Here is an 18,972-nt window from a genome sequence, read left to right on the forward strand (position 1 = left end):
CACACACACACACACACACACACACACACACACACACACACACACACACACACACACACACACACACACACTTTTATGTAACAAGATTAAAAGGCTGAAACTCTGCCAGATGCTCCAGTCCAAACATTTATACGAAAACTGTAGGACAGAACAAGATGTAGTTTGTCCTGAGTACGACGTTAAGATCTAAATGGTTCATCCTCTGGGGAGCAGGAATGAAATCAGATCATTTCAGGCACTCATGCATTTTGATATCCATAGTCATCATGGTGGAGCAGTACAGCTCCAGTCACCAAAACATTTGGGGGTTCCTCTGTGGGGAAGCATGATTATTCACAGCAGATTTGATGGAAATCTGGCCTGTAGTTCTAGAAATAACCTTTCTATGGACTGAAGTGTGACCGCTCTATGAAGTCTACTAAGCTATTCAGCTTAAAGTACTGTAAACTAAGTATAAAGTACTGAAGGTGAAATTAAACTTTGTGTGAAAACTAGGTAAAGCTGCATTGATCAGTTCTTCTTTGGATAAGCACAACAAGTTAAACATCCTGGACATATTTGAAATATTACAGCCCAAAATTGTTCTAGCTAACATGTTAGCAAGGAGCATACATGCACATCCAGCATTATCATCCTATTTTCAGCAGAGCCATGTTTGTGGCCACCTGATGCAGTCCAATGTTATTTTAGCTCCGTTTAGGTCTCACCACCTCTTGGAAAAATATCCGCCCATTTCTCCGAATGCCGATTATTCTGAAAACCCAATAATTCCAAAAATGTCCTATTGGCTTGAAAGCCCATGGTCTATCCTGGAAACAAAACCTCACTGCTCCAAAGGCCCGTTGCTTTGAAAATACACACTCTGGAGTCGGAGTTCACTGACCTTACTATTTGCCAGGCTGTACTTTTCTTCTTCTTGTAGAATTCCAGTAGTAGACCCTGCTAAGCTTATAACTGTGCCCCACAGGTCAAAGATGAACTATATTCTTACATGCAGTCCTGTGTCACGCAGCAACTGAAGAAAAAAGCCTCAACTTCAAGTCCTGCCAGTCTAACGAAGAACCTTTCTCTCTGCCCTATCCTTTTTACATTCTAGGAAAACCTGCCTTACAGTGTCAAGACTCCCACATTTACACAAGCCAGAAACATGTTTTCCTTCCATGAACAAAGAGGATTTTAACCCACAGTGCCCCAGTCTCAAGCTACATAGTGCAACTGAGTCTCTACGGGACAAAAAAGTATAAAAGCAGCTCTTCTTAATGTAACTATAGGTAGTATAGGGAAGTAGTGACTACCCCTGACTTTCCTTTTCGCACCCTCTCTGCCATTCTTTCATTAAGCCCTCTTTAATTACTTCCCTTAATTCCACTCTCCCCAATGACACATGCACATCTAGACTGCACTCGATTGACATATTCCTCATTTAATAGATAAATACATAAATCATAATGTTTAACTTTGTATGATTCCTAAAGAACTACTTACAGCTCTTCTGTAAACTTAGTGAAATAATCTAAAGTGGTCTTTTTTGGGGGAAAACTGATTGGACTATGAACTTTTGGTCCAATGGGAAGTTTTTCAAACTCTTGGGTGCATGGCTCCCTCTTTAGCAGCAAAATATTCCACTTCCTTAATCCTCTAGTAGTGAACTTCGTCTGTTTGACGACAAGCAGGTTTGGTAGAGTCAGAGCTTGTTGGCTGAAAACAGCTGCCAGCTAATAAATGTGCTGCAAAACCAAAACAATGAGCCAAAAAAGGCTAAAAAGTTCCATAGAGCTTTAGGTTCAGGGAGAATTCTTAGTGGGTTCCTTATTATGAGTGACCACTTTTACATTACAGATTTTTTTGGCACGGAAGTGGTATTATGCAAGCTACAACATCAATTAGCGCAGATTTTAAGGTCCAATGGGTACTGTATTTAGAGTAATAAATACAAAAAAGACCCAAATGCATCATCAGAAACATGCTTTTTTCTGACAACAATGCTAATGCCAGTATTTTCTCCTTTTGAAATTGCTGATCCGTGGCGGAAATTCTGTTTGTGTTTTGACTTTTGTGTGTGTCAAAAAATGGCATGTTTCTTACAGTTGCATGACCAGAGACGTATCAAACCCCGGGTAATTATTGGAGATGTATTTGTAAGATGGAGACAGTTTAGAGCCCACAAGGACGCCGATTTGGCTAATTTCCTTCTGAACAAGTAGCTAAGCATTAGCTTTGACTAATTTATCATGGTTAAAAGCGACTGATATTTTAGGTCAATTCTACATTTGTGTAGCTACCAGAATTTAATTATATACAGTAGCTAAAGTACCAGAGTTGGTTACTCGCAAAAACAAGTGAGACACAGCCAGTAAAGGGATCCCAACAGGTCCTTGCTAACGCCGCCATGCTAACCCTGCTAACGGCTAACGTTACCGGAAGACCAGGCAAGCGGGCCACGGCTGTTTACGTGTAGCCTGTTCAGCAGCCGTAGCCGACAATAGTGAAGTATTTAAAGCCACGCTTTATTGACTGGCAACATAGCTAGCAACTAACGTTAGCTACTTAGCTGTGCTGTGAAGTAACGTCTGGATGTGTGAGACAAGCGGCTAGCAACGTTGTTGTGAATGCTGCGGTCTCAGCCTGGCAGCCAACATGAACCTCAATTCTGGGGAAGGGGGGAAGGGGAGACAACTGTCTCCAGTATTTTGTATTTGTATTGCAGTAACTATTTTAAACACTAGCTGTCAGACAAATGACCGTAGTGAAAGTCCAAACTTCGTATTTCAGGACAAATGCAACTAAATCTGCAAAGCAGTATGGTTCTGCCGGAACTAACTTTATTTCCTTTGCCATACAACTTTCTGAAGGAAGAGCTTTTGAGTAAAGTATTTAAACAAAAATTACTTTAAAAATAAACTTTAACTAAGTTGTATTTATACTAAACGCTGAAACACACTGTCAGCAGCTCAGAGGAGTGCCCCATTCTTCTCAGATGAGCCACTGCAGACTCTCCCTGTTTGAACAAATAATATTATGCAGTCAGGTGAGGTTGCATCTCCCCCTTCAAGTTATGAATCACAAGATCACCTCTGTTATTTACATAGTCTGTCTGAAGTCTATATATGCTTGCTATGTGATGTGCAGACTTAAAAAAAAAAAAATCTTAGTTAAATTTGTTTTTCTTTCTTCAGAAATCACACTTCACTTCTTATGCTCAATTCATTTATACCATTTTATACAAATTCATTCATATAGGACAGTCAATTCCCAGAAAAGAAGAATTACCCCCTTGCGATTGAAGGCCTCCGCCAACTGCAGTCAAGATGCAATTTATATTAATGTCTGTTCAGACTCATTTAATATATGTAGTGAAGCGATTTAATAGAAAGGTATTAAGTGTTTTATCTGGCAAAACATGGATGCTTTTACACACATCTTCAACTCAGCAGCACAGAAGATCTTAATTGTGCTATTTTCAAGGTGGGCACCCAAGATTAGTGTCACCAATGTTTCCAAATGTGAAATATGGTCACGATGTCTCCATCTGGTCTTAAGATATAGCAAAAATAATGGCAAGAAAAGCATTTTTGCAGATAATTATGAGAGTGAAGTGAACCTTAGACCTTTTGGATAATAAACGTCATAATGATAAATCAGTGTGACCAATGTCATAGTTTGGAGTTGGAGGAAGGAATTTGAGGAATTTTGTGAGGTCACAGTAAACTTGAACTCTAAACTGTAGTCATAAGTTTGTGCCAAATTTCTGAAAATTCCCTCCAAGGGCTCCCTGAATATCGTGTTCACATGAATGGGGTGAATGAACGTACGGACATCCCCAAAACATAACCTGCTGTTGCCGGCATGGAGTCACATAAAAGAGAAATGGGCAAAAGTGTAGCAAATATAATTTTTTTAAACTGTAAATCCAAAGAAGAAAACTCAAAAATGCCATGGTAGTTAAATTATTTTTCCAAAAGTACTGTTAAAATACATCAGAATGTGACTGTAATAGTGCACCTAACCCCGGGTTCGGTTTGTGTCACAATTTTTGAGGTTTGAATACAAACCTGATTCTTTGCTTTACTTATGTTAATGTAATTCAGAGTGGGTTACATAAGATTACGATAACAATCAAAACGCTGATTTATTTTTAGTAGGATTGTTTTGACCACGGTTCACAACTCAGTTAACATTACTGATAAATTTGGGGGTTATTACAGTTTAGAGTTTAGACTAATAAAATGGTAATATAGCTAGCTAGCACACCCCTGTCTTCTGCCTCAGTCTCCCATCACTGCAAATGGCTTTAATTGGGATGAGAGCTGACAACAGCCCCGGGGACAAATCCATTCCACAGTCAGCCCCCAGCCAGCTAGCAGCCACCCACTATCATTACAGTCCCGGCCCAAGGACACATTCATAGTCAGCTCCCAGCCAGTTAGCAACAATCCCCTATCATTATAGCCCCGGCCAGAGGACACATTCATAGTCAGCCCCCAGACAGCTAGCAATAATCCACTATCACTACAGCCCCGGCCAGAGGACACATCCACAGTCAGCCCCCAGCCAGCTAGCAGCTATCCACTATCACTACAGCCCCGGCCAGAGGACACATCCCCAGTCAGCTCCCAGCCAGCTAGAAGCCATTTACTGTCAGTACAGCCCCGGCCTGAGGACACATCCACAGTCAGTCCCCAGCCAGCTAGCATCCATCCACTATCCTTACAGCCCCGGCCCGAGGACACATCCACAGTCAGCCCCCAGCCAGCTAGCAACCATCCATTATCTTTACAGCCCGGGCACACATACACAGTCAGCCCCCAGCCAGCTAGCAACCATCCATCATCATTACAGCCCGGGGACACATCCACAGTCAGCCCCCAGCCAGCTAGCAGCCAGCCCGGTCAGCACTTAACTCCGGTGCTAAGGACGCTAACGGCAGTTTAAAGAACCGTTGGGAAACAGACCCAGACTCCCGAGTCAGAACAGCGGCCACTTGTAACGTTAGCGACACTTCCGTTAGCGTTAACAGTGCCCCACCTTTTGCTTTTAGCGGTCTTTACAGTTAGCTAAATTTACCAGATAAAACAGCAATCAGGTACAGTAAAGGTGTGGTAGCCTTGGATCTGGATGGGAAGAATAACTCTGGGAGTTTGAAGGGGTGTGTTGCGATTCTGCCTTCTCACAGGTTTGTGTGGCTGAGTGTTGCAATTTCGGTTTTGTTTTCCATGTTGTCGCAGCCCTAATCCGAATGCATCTGATTACTGGACTAAACATGTTCTATCCTTATCTGTCTCTTATTACAGGTCAGAAGTCTGTTCAACTGATAACCCCACAACTCATTACTCAGCAAACAGATCTGTGGGTTGCGAAATACATAAGGGAACTCCCTTACCCAGCATGCCTTGCTCATGACTAATAACTGTGGTATGTCACCTTGTTTGCTGGTACACTTTAATCCCGCAGCAGCTTTAAATTGGGACTGAACAGCAGGAGACACCCTGCAGGCTCATTAACTGACCAGGAACGTTTCATTTTGATGGTAACAACTTTTAACAAAGGCTCTTACTTCACTAACATTGTAAAAAAAAAAAAAAAAAAAAAAAGGTGTCAAATACTTTTTTAAGTACATTGTTTAGCACTAAAATAAACATAATTATAACTAAGGTGAGTACATAAACTTTCTTGAACTTTTCTTCACTAAAAAGAAAACGCCCAAGGAAAAAATATGAGTTCTTATTTGTGAATGACTATGTCTCTGGCTAGTAGCACCATTAAAGACGTTTAAGGTAAAGCCAACACTATATCATTTTCAACAATATAATTTTCTCACTTTCACCTGGCTGAGTAACACGTATTATAACTACTACCCTTTTCCTACAGGTTACACCAAAAATATTAAAACTTTTTACTGTAGCCTCCCCGCTAACAATTAGGGATGAGCGAGTACAGCATTATCTGTATCTGTATACCACATGGATTATCTGTATCCGGATCCGTACTCGGACTGGGCGGGGCCTAAACCGGAAGCTGTCAAATTTAAACCGGAAGTGGGTCGGGCTCTCTTGAAATGTACGGGCTTTAACCGGTATGTTATACAATTGATAGGAGTTGATCAAAAATTGTTATATTTATTGCTGATTTGAAAACTATTTACATGACAGCATCAAGCTTCAGATCAATGGTGTTGTCATGGTAACAAACAAACTATATACAGAAGGTTTTGCAACAATGAATACAACACATGCCGTTGCAATTATGAAGTAAAATTTTATGAACAAGAGTTTTCATACTCAATATAACTTTCTTTTTTTAACTTTTTATTTTTTATTATCAGTGTGATTGTTTTTGTTTTTTTTAATGTTTTTTTTCCACACCAGGTAAATGAGTGTGTGTGTGTGTGTGTGTGTGTAAGAGAGAGACACAGAGAGAGAGGGGGCGGGGGGGGGGGGGGGGGGGGGGGGGGGGGGCAGCTGACAGTAAAAAAAAATTGTATGTTGTATTCAATCCGAGCACGGATATTGACTCATATTACTCGTAAAATACTTGTACTTGGCAAAAGTGCCTTATACGTACCGGATACTCGTTTCAGCCGGATACTCGGATCACCCCTACTAACATTATTTTTTAACCAGTTTTGTTTGCAATAAGGTTATCACATCGTCAGAATCTCATACCAGCCCATGCATACTTGAAATGTGCTCTTTTTAGTAGAAATGAACTTTGGCTTGGGGCTAATCAAAGTGGATTTTGCAGTATTGCATGCATCTCGCTCTCTGTCTCTCTCTCTCTCTCTAAACACCAACTATCAACTACATAAAACGGTAGAACTAGTTTGTCTACTCTGTGCTTGATGCGGCGAAAAAGCAACATGTCACATCGCCTGTATTTGCTCTCCACTCTTTATCTCTTCCCCTTTTACTTGGAGCAGAGCCATACCAGTTCCTGCATCACATCTCTCTCTCTACCCACTCATTATCCGTGTAAAACAAAACAAAACAACCAGTTTCTGCAGCCTCCTGTGCATCTAGTGTATGGACCCAAGTCTAATTTGGCACCAAAATGCACATCGCAGCCGAAGTTTCCACAATTTCGTTCTCAGGATTTTAAAGCCGTCTTCAAAATAGGGAAAAGGTAAACAGTGCGAGAAATTTGGTCTTCACACATCACAGACATGGTAGATTAACTAAACAACCGAAAAGTGCATTTTTAAACATACTATTAATAATATTCTTGTAACATCACTCTGTCCCTTGCACATAATGAACACTAGACTGATTAATTGCACGTTAAACAGCATACAGGTATTGCATCTGGTTGTTATAGGCTAGGCACACACACACACACACACACACACACACAATTGTCCTCACTGGTAAAAAAGTCTAAAGCAAAAGGTCAAATGTTTAGGTTTAATTTATTGTAGAAGCAACACCATTATCATAATAATTTATATAATTTCTCCAGCCCCGGTGTAGGCAAAAATAATTATGTGCCCGCAGACAGACAGACAGTGAAAGTAGGAAAGATATGCTGATGATGAAGCCTTTCAAACTCTTTCACTTTCTTATCTCTTAGTTCACTTCCATAACTAGAACATCTACAAAAACAACAACAACAACATCTACGCTCCGAACACTGCAGCCCCCACCCTGCATCCACCCAGCCTGCACCCACTCGAGCCCTCCGACGAGGCTTAATGAGTAATAAGCACTGGGTGACCACAGTCTTGGAGTCAAGCCAACTTTCCCAGATGCCAAATTGAAGCCTGGAGGTACTGCATAATGCAAAACAACACTCATTAAAACTTGGAGGGGGTAAAAAAACAAGGAGTGATAAAACGCAAAAATGCACTAAGATGCATTTCAGGAAAAGCTAGGTGGCAGTTTGGAAATGACTGAGATGAATAATTAGGACTCTCCGGCATCCATTAGCAAGAGAAATTACAAGATGGAGAAAATGGGCTCCAAAACACACTCATGACCCGAAAATCTAAACCATTTGCACTGAACATTATGGTAAAGGGGGGGGATGTGGGCTTTGGAACGGCTGATGAAATGGGCTGAAAGGCTTTCACTGCAGAAACACACTGGGAAGCATTTTGATGAGTTCAGCGGGGTAACTCGTCAGTTTGCAGTTTAACGAATGGAACTGTAAAACGAGACAAAAAATGCATAGTGCAATGGCAAAATGTGACACAATAACACAAAGATAAATGTCTTAGATCCAACTTATTATTTGGTTGAATTGAGATTTCTTCAATTTTGTACGGGGTCATGCTAGCTGCTCCTCCGTGCAGGCGCCGGCTCAAACTTCTTTTTAAAGCTTTAAATTCAAGCTTTAAATTCACTTCATATTAAAGCTTTGGTGCTTAACCTTTTGATTTTAATGAACATCCGTTACATTCAAGCCATTGCCAAAAAATTAGGACTATTAGCGTCACACAACGCTGTCTGGACTTCTCAATATGAGATTTCAGATCGTGTCGTCCGGTGTCTTTCCCGCGCAGAATCCATGTTTTTTTTAACCCACCGTGTCCTCCTTGGCTACCAGCAACTGCGTAGAGGAGGGGTGGGGGTGGAAGGTTTGTATCATGTAGACGCGCCGACAGTTTTGTAATCATCACTTTAAATTCTTAATTCTTAAAATATAGCATTGTAGCTTTAAGCATCCACACATTACTGGTATTCTCTTCATCTCATTCTCAGCAAGAAGGCTTAATATTCAAGCACACTTCATCATGCATCACTTCCTAAACAGCAGGCCGTTGTACTTGGTAACGAGTTGGGAGAGCAAATTATTAACCAGATTATTTTCTTGAAAGAGTGATGCCCAAGTGAATCATGGGTATTCTGGGATGTGAGAGTGTCTCAGTGCCTTCACTTGCATGAAGGCACAACCAAATCACCTGCAAGGGTTACACATCTTAAATCTTTAGTTCAATGCATTCCAGGAGAAAAGTTCACATTATACAGTAAGAAACATCCATACACCTTTCTTGTGATAATTTAAATAAAACATTTTACATTTTTATATTTTTGTGTTGACACTGTAAAAGGTGTTGCTTTAATCTCATTGCACAGTTACTGCCACTAAAAGGCATTCTATTCTATCATTTATTTGACATTTATGCCAGTGGAGTGTTTCTAAACACTTCCAGGCTGTGGGAGATCTTACCTGGGCTTTAATTTGCTAGTTGAACCAGGATTGAAAGCTTTTTGTTCAACTTTGACTCCACTGAGATTTGCGCAGAAGATGCTGCATCTCAACAACAGCAGGGCCCTCCTGAGACCACCTGCTCCTTTAATGCTAATCCCGATCCGTGGAGTCCATTTTTGAAGATGCCTTAATTTTTCTATTTTTTTGTCCACACTCTTCTTCCTCCTCGGACAACACATTCCTCTCCTGTGATGATAGTGGCACGCAGAGCTGACAGAGTCGGGTCAGATCCACATATTGAGCATGTTTACATGCACACCAATATGACAATGTTTTGTATTTAATAATGCATATTCCGGTTGGATGTTCCGAATAAGGACCTTTTCCAAAATAGCATTTGGGTATATGAGTCTTAAATGGGTTTTCCCGGCAGTTTACGGCCTCTTGCCCGTTTACGGGCTTATGGTCAGCTCTGTGTTTTGCTATGGTTACTGTACACAATCAATCAGCCGATTGAGCTGCGGACACAATGAGTAGGAGAAACACAGCTACTTTTAGACATAATCATAGAGCGATAGAAACAAGTCTTTGGACCTGAGCACACGTCGCTACGCCGACCTTTTCAAGAAGCTGGTTGAAGGAATAAAAGATGGACGCTGTCGGTCTGCCACACGTGGAAAACTTTGTAAAAATAAATAAATAAATCGTGTTTTTGCACGGCTACATGTAAAAAGGAATATTAGTGGAATATTCACTTTCATTAGCCATGTAAGCAGCTTAGTCCGATTACTGTCTTTTTCGGCATAAGGGCGAAACCAAGTAAATGTAGTCCCTCTGTCACTTAGACCTAAAACCCCATGGCCACACAAAACAACCCTACTCAGGTGTTAGATACTTGGAACTGAGAGGACCTTGAAACTATTAAAGTAGCCACCTCTTTTATTTAGTCTCCACTTTCGATGCCACGCTGCCCTGATTGATCGCATGTCAATCAAACCTAGTGGGCGGGGCTGCAGTGTTTTCTGTTTTGGCGTGTTCACACTACATGCAAAGCAAAAAGGTTTTGTTTAATGCAATTAAATCAAAGCAAACCTTTGTTCATTTTGTGCTTCCCACTGCTGTAGTAAGCATATTAATTCAGCCGACCTTTTACTTTGCCAGTGTAACGCTAGGGATTATTAGCGTTAACTATTAACCCGCCATCATTACATACAAGTACTATCGGGGCATGGATGGAGTAAGAGCACTGAGACAGCTTCCACTGAGTAACTTGGTCTACTTTTTAATGACACTCCGTCTAGCGTAGAACTAAAGACATCAAAATATGCTTCAGCATCTCATCATATCCCTCCGCCAACCTAACTGTTACTGAATTACAGGCAGGGTACAACATGATGGATAGTTCCCTTGTTAAGTCAAGGAACAGAATACACTATGACGCTACCATGAATGGAATGTGTGACTTATTTCAGACACCCTAAAAGTTAATCTGCTAACTAAATATTCACAAAACAAATCTCATCTTCCAATAGATACATTATACCTTTATTGATTCTTAGACAGAGGGACAGGTGCGCCGTAGCTGCCAATCAACACAAATCATGATAAGAGATCTATTGTGAAATCATCGGTCCTGTATCACTCTGAGACATGTCCAAAGTCTGCTGATTTACAACTCTGGTAGCTCACTTAATTAAATTTGAATTAAGTAAAACAAATGGATGATGCAAGTTCATGACCTGTCTCTACTTACATACGAATGCGGTTATCATACAACATGTAGGGGCCATTAAACAAAGTCATGTCTCGCCTACATGTACTACTACTTCTAGGAATTCAAAGACTTGTCATCACAGCAATGAAAATGTATGCAAGAGGACTATCAGAGAAAAGTGAGTTTCTGCCAGAAGGCAGGCACACACACACACACACACACACACACACACACACACTCTGGTGTGTGTGCATATCCGAACTGGTTACCATTCCAAACAACTGTGTGTGTCTTTGCCAGTCAAGGGTCAAACCCTCATTCCTAACATACCTGCCATATCCATCCACCTTCCTACTTTCCCATGATACTCTGTTGAGTTGCAGGTTGTAACATTATGGCACACTCCGTCAACACTCAGTCAGGATCCTCTAAACTTCTCTTATGTGGTACAAGGTTTTGTATCATGTTTTCCCTCATTGTGAGAAGACTAAATAGGGTAAGGTGACCAGATTTCTCAGACAAAATCCAGGGATTTTCTGCTCAAAAGCATCTATAAACGTCATGTTTTTAATTTTGTAAAACTTAAAAAACGGGGACACTAGACCTAAAGCGGTTCTCATTAGGGTCTGAGCGCCCCCCCCCCCCCCCCTCCCCCACGAAGGTCTGATCCTAGACTTACCCCTGCTGCTACTTCTTTCTCCACTCCACCTCAGAGGGGAATATTCCAAGATAGAAAGTCCTAATATTTCATAATGTTGTAATTTTTACTTAACTACATTTTAACAGCTTTTGCTTTTTTGCTTCAGGTTTGTTTCTTCAACAGCTCATTGAGAATCAGATACAATAAAAACTGTTTGAGGAAATCCTTTCCTTTAACATGATGCAGTATTGAGCGAGATCGCTGCAGTCGGCAGAAACAAGCTACAGTGTAAGTTAATAGGATAATTCTCCAGCTTGTATTTATGTTCACAAAAGTGCTCGTTTTGGTACTGACAGACTCAGATTAATATTCTAAATGTCTGACAACATGATGGAAAGGATTTCTAAGGAGGTTAACCTTTTTGTTAATGATTAAGATCCTTTTTAAAACAAAAAAAGCAAAGCAAAATTGCGTTTGCTAAACCCACCAGACTCCATGTAAATAATCAATGATTTTAGCGTCGTAAAATACGGCTTTCTAAAACATCTGAGCTCTGAGCAGCGCTGGCCCCGGCTGTCGGGAGCGACTATCGGCTCCGTTTGGTCAGCGTTTTCTTTCTTTCATTCCAATTTCGGGTCTGACAGTCACAGTGAAAACCGGGGAAATTTCCGGGGACAGGTCACCAAAACCGGGGACTGGCCCCGGGAACCGGGAACGTCTGGTCACCCTAAAATAGGGACCAATAACCCTGTGGATAAGTCATTAGGTAGGATGCGTGGTAGCACTTTAGTCTACTGTGATGAGTGAATGATACAAGATTTCATGCAAACACCTTACCATTCAGGCTGTTGTTGAGTGATACTTGACACAATGCTAATGCTCCTTGATCATGTTCACAAATTCAGTTTTGAAGTTTTAAGGGCCCCCATTAAATTGCCATGTTAGATTTGCCCAGACAGACATTCCACATTTATTAGTGACAGTGACATCTTTCACTGTACTGCCACGCAGCCTGTTTCAGAGGAAAGAAAAAACAGTAACCTCATCAGAGCCTAGACTCCAGTGCTTTAGGCTAACAATTTAGCACTCAACAGTATGTAAGGTGATGAAAAGTCTTTAGCATTAACTGCGCTGTTCATAGCAAGCTCTATGCTAACCCTTTAGCATGCACTGTGATAGCAAGCTCCACAAGCTAACTCTTCAGCATACACTCTGATAGCAAGCTCCATGCTAACTCTTTAGCATAAACGCTGATAGCAAGCTCTCCGTCAACACTTTAGCCTATGATAACAAGCTCCCTGTCAATTACTTAGCATACACTCTGTTAGCAAGCTCGCTGTCAACTCTTAAGCATATGATAGCAAGCTCCCATTTAACTATTTAGCATACATTCTGATAGCAAGCTCACCGTTAACTCTTTAGCTTATGATAGCAAGCTCCCTGCTAATTTTTTAGCATACGCTTTTTCTTTTAGATTTATGGCAATATTTACGTCAAAGTGTCTTTGTAAAACTAAGGCTAGTCCTCACAGTGCACAATACGCTTGTTGCTTCAATACCTTTTGATTACATTTCTACACAGTATTTTTAGCAAAGCAACATTTCATCACCGCTAGAGAGCTAATAATCATTAAAAAAAAATCTCAAACTGAATTTGACCATTGTAGCCGCACAGAATCAAACAGTAGATTGATGTCAGCGTTTTACCACAGAGCTCATTACTAATGAACCACAGAGACACGCCACTTCAAAGTATTATGGGAGTTATTCCTCCTGCTCTACTTAGATTCCTTTGCGTTAATGATTGATGGGCACCAGATGCCACCTCGGGGTGTTCCTCATACCAGATAACTTGACATTTGTTTTATGATAGAAATGAATGCTGCACACAATAGAAGCTAAATACTCGTACTGCTCCACTGAGTCACAGTCTTGTCCCTGCCTTGTGTCTTCAAACTGAGACAGAGAAATATGGGCAGACGAAGTGAACCAGACGGGCCACGCCCACAACAATTAGACAAATTTAGGACTTCAGTTTCTTTAAAATAACAAATGGATGGCCCATCATTTTTCCAGATAAAGAAATTTTTGAACATATAGCCTAACTATTAATTACAAAAATGTATTTTTCTTTTCTCAGGAAAGGTTTTATTACTGAGCTCCACATACATCTAATAGTTTTCAGGGTGCAGGTATCTGCTGTAGGCTACGTCTTGGTCGCAATGGCATGTGTGCTTACAGCTGAAAACATCACAAGAAAAGAATGAAGACTATGAAGACCAATACATACATATATTTTTCTTCTTTCTCATGACATCTGACTGACAGACGACACCCTTAACATAAAGTCATCACAGCACCTCAACACCTCGAGTGTCACAATGATAAAGTAGACTCTTGAGCCCTCGAACCAACGACTGGACAACTGTTTATAACAGAAAAAAAAAAAATTCTATTAAAAATGTTATATGAAAAAATTCATATAGAAATATCTGAATGTTCACCGTCATTTTTTTTTGTCTCTATTCCGACAAACAAGGTAGACTAGGCAAGGCCACTGAACATAAAAACATTCATTTAGATTCAGATATTCAGTGTGCAGAGGAAAACCTTCAAAATATGTACAGCTTTAAATAACGAGCAGTGTCTCCTTGAAGTATCATAGTGTGTGTGTTGAAGCCAAGCCTGCGCTCATAAAAAATAACATATCTAAATGCTAAGGTAATGGAGGTCAGGGTGCATGTGTGTATCTGGGTGTGCACAAACACATGCACCGAAACCTCCACAAACATACGCACAAAGACGGGTATCTGCAGAACCAGAAGCATGTTTTCTAAAAACAGCGACATAATCTAGGATCTCATTGCTTATCAAAGTCTCTTCTCCCTCTCTCACACACAGACACCCACACACAGACTCACACATACTTCAATTGACATAGTGTAATGAATTCCCAAACGCCTGACCCTCAACCCAGACCCATTTGGGACAGTAATCTATTGTGTAACAAAACAGTGCAGGATGCTTCCCATTGAAAGCTAAGGGAAGTGACTGTGTGTTGCACTTGATCCTAGATCCAGAAATTAACCAGCCAGGTTCTAAACCAACCAGTTGGTATTCCCCCTTAATGCCTCCTCGCTTGTAAAAACAAACATATTTAAGAAAACACATCGTGGGACGTCTTTTTGGTCTCATTCTGGTGCGCCATGATGGGCACAGTACTGCTCCCTTTGGCCGGAGAGCAGAAAAATCATTGCATCTATGGGGGAAACACGAGTGGGGGTGTGCGAGTCTGCACAATGCATTCCCGCTAAGGCGCCATTTTAATGCTAACAGGCCATCACCCACCGTTAGCATTCCGTTGACTGCCATTCATTTTGGCACCACTTTGACAGCAAATAGCTTTGTATCTCACGTCATGGCTCCGTGGCAGATTTAGTAAAAATAGACTAACAATTGTGTCAGAACCAGGCGACTTACGGTCGCATAATGGACAAATTACCGTACTGGCACAAAAAGTTAGCGGGCAGTTTGGACTTCCATTAGCCGTTTTGGTTTAATTACCAATGTTAACTAGCATTTTAGTTAGCAATAATTAGCCTGTGACTATGTTAATGCTAGCTAGCAGTAATTAGCCTGTGCCTATGTTAATGCTAGCTAGCAGTAATTAGCCTGTGCCTATGTTATCTCCTGACAGATACCTACGCTCTCCATCTCTGCTGATTTGGAATGATTGAGATTTCTCTTGCACAGCTACCAGAAGACTTACAACTTTCAGACAGGTTGCTCACGTCACATCTACGTCTTCAAGCCGAGTTGGAGGCTGCGCAGTAACGCCCAGCCACACTAAGCTATATACCTCTGAATATTCAGAAAATGATGCCTCTACATTTCTCAACTCTCTACATGACACCCCTCAACTTGACAACTCAGAAAGGGACCTTTGTGATCTCCCGTTGACTCTGACAGAGGTCAGTGAATGTTTGGAACAATTAAGAGACAATAAGTCGCCTGGGACTGACGGTTTATCGTCCGAATTTTATAAACAGTTTTCCCTGCAAATGGCGCCCTTCTTGTTGCAGGTTTTTAACGAAAGCTTATCAACCAATACCTTACCTTGGAGTCTGACTCAAGGTTTGATTACTTTAATCCCTAAATCACGCAAGGATTTACTTTATATTGATAACTGGCGTCCAATTTGTCTTTTAAATAATGATTACAAAATATTGGCCATGATCTTTGCTAAAAGAATAAAAAAAGTATTAAATTCTATAATTGATGACACACAATCAGGTTTTATGCCCAACAGGCATATCTCCAACAACATTAGACTAGTCTTAGATCTAATTGACTATTCATACTTAATTTCAGAAGACAGCTTTGTTCTTTTCCTAGATTTTTCTCTATCATTCTCTGAGGAAGTTTGGCTTTGGAGATTTCTTCTGTAATGCAATCAAAACTCTCTACAATAATGCCAATTGTTCCATTAAGCTTAAAAACAGATCCACGCCCAGATTTAACATTGAGCGTGGAGTTAGGCAGGGATGCCCTATATCACCCTACCTTTTCTTGCTTACAGCCCAACGGTTATGTGAACACATCAAATGTAGTCCATTGCAGGGTATTTCCATCGCCAATAAGACAATTATTTTAAGTCAACTGGCAGATGATACAACACTGTTTTTAAAAAACAGCTCCCAGGTTCCTCTAGCTATCACTATAATAGAAGTCTTCAGCAGAGCTTCTGGTCTCCGCTTAAAATCTCAAAAAGTGTGAATTACTAGCACTTAAAGATTGGGATGTTGACTTCATCGCTAATATCCCTGTGAAAAACAGTATTAATTACTTAGGTCTTGTTATTGATAAAAATGAACGTCAAAGATGCAAGAATAATTTCACTCCAATTGTTGAAAAAACCAAAAAGAAACCCCCCCCACTGTATATGAGCCAAGACCTGCTTATCTTTTCTCCATTTGCATGTAAAAGTTACTGCTTGTAAATCTGCGCCCCTCTTGATTTTGTTGAAAAAAACCTATCCCTGACTTGTTATGGTCCCCTCTGCACTACTGAGCAGCGCTCTCTGTCTGACAGCAGTTTGGGCCAGAGTGCTGGATCATCTGCAATCATAACACCTTGATTAGGGCGACTGCTACTCACGGGGTCTAGTTGCTGAGTATTTATGTGTGTCACCATCTTCGTCATTGCAATAGTTATCATCATGGACAGTGAAGGCAGCAGTTCCGTAACCATATCCGTTCGAAGGATCCTGTAAGGTTGTCTTGCCTGTTGCCCCCGCAAGGCTAGAGCAACCCGGGCTGACACTACTCTTCACCAGTGTTAGCATTGCTAGCGCAACCTGGGCTGACACTGCCAGTGGGTAGCACCTCAGTGTTAGCATTGCTAGCGCGAGCACCGGCTTCTTGCTGCTCTTTAGTAACGTAGTGTTAGTGTTGTCAGTAGCCGGCGTGAAAAAGGTTGATACCTTTGGAAGTTTTACTAAAAACGTTCTGCTTTATCCCGCTTCTTCCTTTTTTTCAGAACCACTTCGGTAGCTTCGCTTCATTTTTCAACAGTCTTTAGCCTAGCTACAGCATGCTAAGCCGTTTGTTTACAAACACGTTGATGCGCAGTAGGATAATGGAATAGTCCAATGTAGTGGGGACTGGGGGGAGTTTCTCATCCTGAATTAAACAATCGAAAAGCACTTTAGCGTATCAATGTTTAGAGATATAACTAATTGGTGAAAAGTAAGACAACAAATCGTAACCATAAGTTTATGAGGCATTTTAGGGGGCCCTTGGTAGCTTGGGGCCTAAGGCAGTTGCCTACCTTCGCCTAATGGTAAGTCGGCCCCTGCCGGAAAAAGTGCTTCTAATGGACTTCACTGGTCTCCGTTGGAAGTCTACGGCGTGGCTGTGTCCATTACTTTTACTGTCTATGGGAAAACACCATGTTTTGGTCTTAACCGCAGAAAACAGGCAACCACAGCAGCAGTGATGCTTAAAGGCCTGGAGCCAGATGTTCTAAATTCAGAATTAGCTTAATAATAATGTATATGGTAAATGCATACATTATACAAAGTGGAGTTTTACATGCCACTAGAGATGTTTTGGTGCCGCCTCCGATACCTCCTAAAACGCTGGTATTGTATAGGGAAGTAGGCCTACTTGAGTTTATGCACAGATCTGATACCACATTATAAATTCCTAAAGAAAATATCCATTAAAAGTAGTTGATTTATTAAAGAACGTCCTGTGGCGTTCATGGTTTGTGTTTGTTCATGTTTCACATAGAGTTTAACCTGAGCCAGACCAACAAAGATAGAAATCATATCACATCCATACAGGGATAGTAGTATACAGTTGTTAAAACATAATACAATATGACACACTGGTATCGGATCAGTACTCTGTATCAGTTCAGGTATCAGAATTGGTATTGGGAAGAAAAAAAAAAAAAAACATCTCTACATGCCACTATATTTAATTGAGTTGCAACACCCAAACTAGTTCTTACATAGAGATTAGTGACTGAATATGTATACACACTATTGGCCAGATGTAACAGAATTGGCTAACCAACAGAATTGCAGTCTAATAAAGATACAACGAATACCACAATACATTCCCAATATGTTTCCTCTGAAAATTCATATGGCAGCATTTAAATCAAGCTTATGAAAATTCCATTGCATACAAAGCTCTCCTGAGCAACCAGCAGCGTTCCGATGTCCCTGTTTCTTTCTATAAGGGAGTTGGGTTGTTGGGTCTTTGTAAATTATAGAGTGTGGTCTAGACCTAATCTGTAAAGTGTCGTGAGATAACTCTTGATGATTTGATAGAGTTGGGATTTCTTGTTGGTCTGGTTGGTAGGGGTGCAATTCTCTCGTACAATTCAGTCCTCAATACTGCAAATCTGATGGGATGACTGAGCGTCTGACATGGAAGATTACTTCAAGAGAAGGTGACTTTCACAAGCATGTTTAGGGCTTAAGCATGGAATGACTACACAATAACAGCCCTCCGACCCCCGGTAGATGCATGGACATTTACATGATTTTTTTTTTTGCATCAAGATGCATCGGTAATCTGTTTAGAATTACATTTTTTGCCTCAGAATTAAATTGTGAGGTGACCAGAGCTTCCCCCCCCCCCTACTGGTTGGTTAACTGAATGGGAGTCAAGGGAGAGAATGCAGTCCCATTAAAACACTCTATAGAGATGGAGAGAAAGAGAACGTGAGGAATCGGACTCAAGATAAACAGATTAAAAAAATGCTTTTACATGATCCACTGCCATGTATAATGTTCTAATGCTGTTCAGAAAGGCATCCCACTTAAATATTATAATAACGACTGACAGGAGGGACAATTGGAATGACCAAAGAATGAAGAATGAAGGTGAGAATGATTAGGGAGAAAGTGAAGAAAGCGAAATGAGCAAATGCAGGAAAAAAAAAAAAAGAGAAAAAAGGGA

At 40.8% G+C, this 18,972-nt stretch overlaps 1 protein-coding gene and 1 long non-coding RNA gene across 2 annotated transcripts in view; both read right to left on the reverse strand.

Annotated features, from left to right (window-relative positions):
* LOC117959366 (cingulin-like protein 1) overlaps positions 1 to 18,972 on the reverse strand; it is a 73,782-nt gene that overhangs the window by 52,469 nt on the left and 2,341 nt on the right. The window lies entirely within an intron of this gene.
* The window catches only part of LOC117959367, a 15,823-nt gene continuing 245 nt past the window's right edge, over positions 3,395 to 18,972 (reverse strand). Inside the window, exons 2-3 of the long non-coding RNA XR_004659923.1 lie at positions 14,272 to 14,277; positions 3,395 to 3,444 (exon numbers count right to left, since the gene is read on the reverse strand). This is a non-coding gene — a long non-coding RNA (uncharacterized LOC117959367). The remainder of the gene's footprint in view (positions 3,445 to 14,271; positions 14,278 to 18,972) is intronic.

Source organism: Etheostoma cragini, chromosome 16, assembly GCF_013103735.1.
Source record: "Etheostoma cragini isolate CJK2018 chromosome 16, CSU_Ecrag_1.0, whole genome shotgun sequence".
Taxonomy (NCBI): Eukaryota; Metazoa; Chordata; class Actinopteri; order Perciformes; family Percidae; genus Etheostoma; species Etheostoma cragini.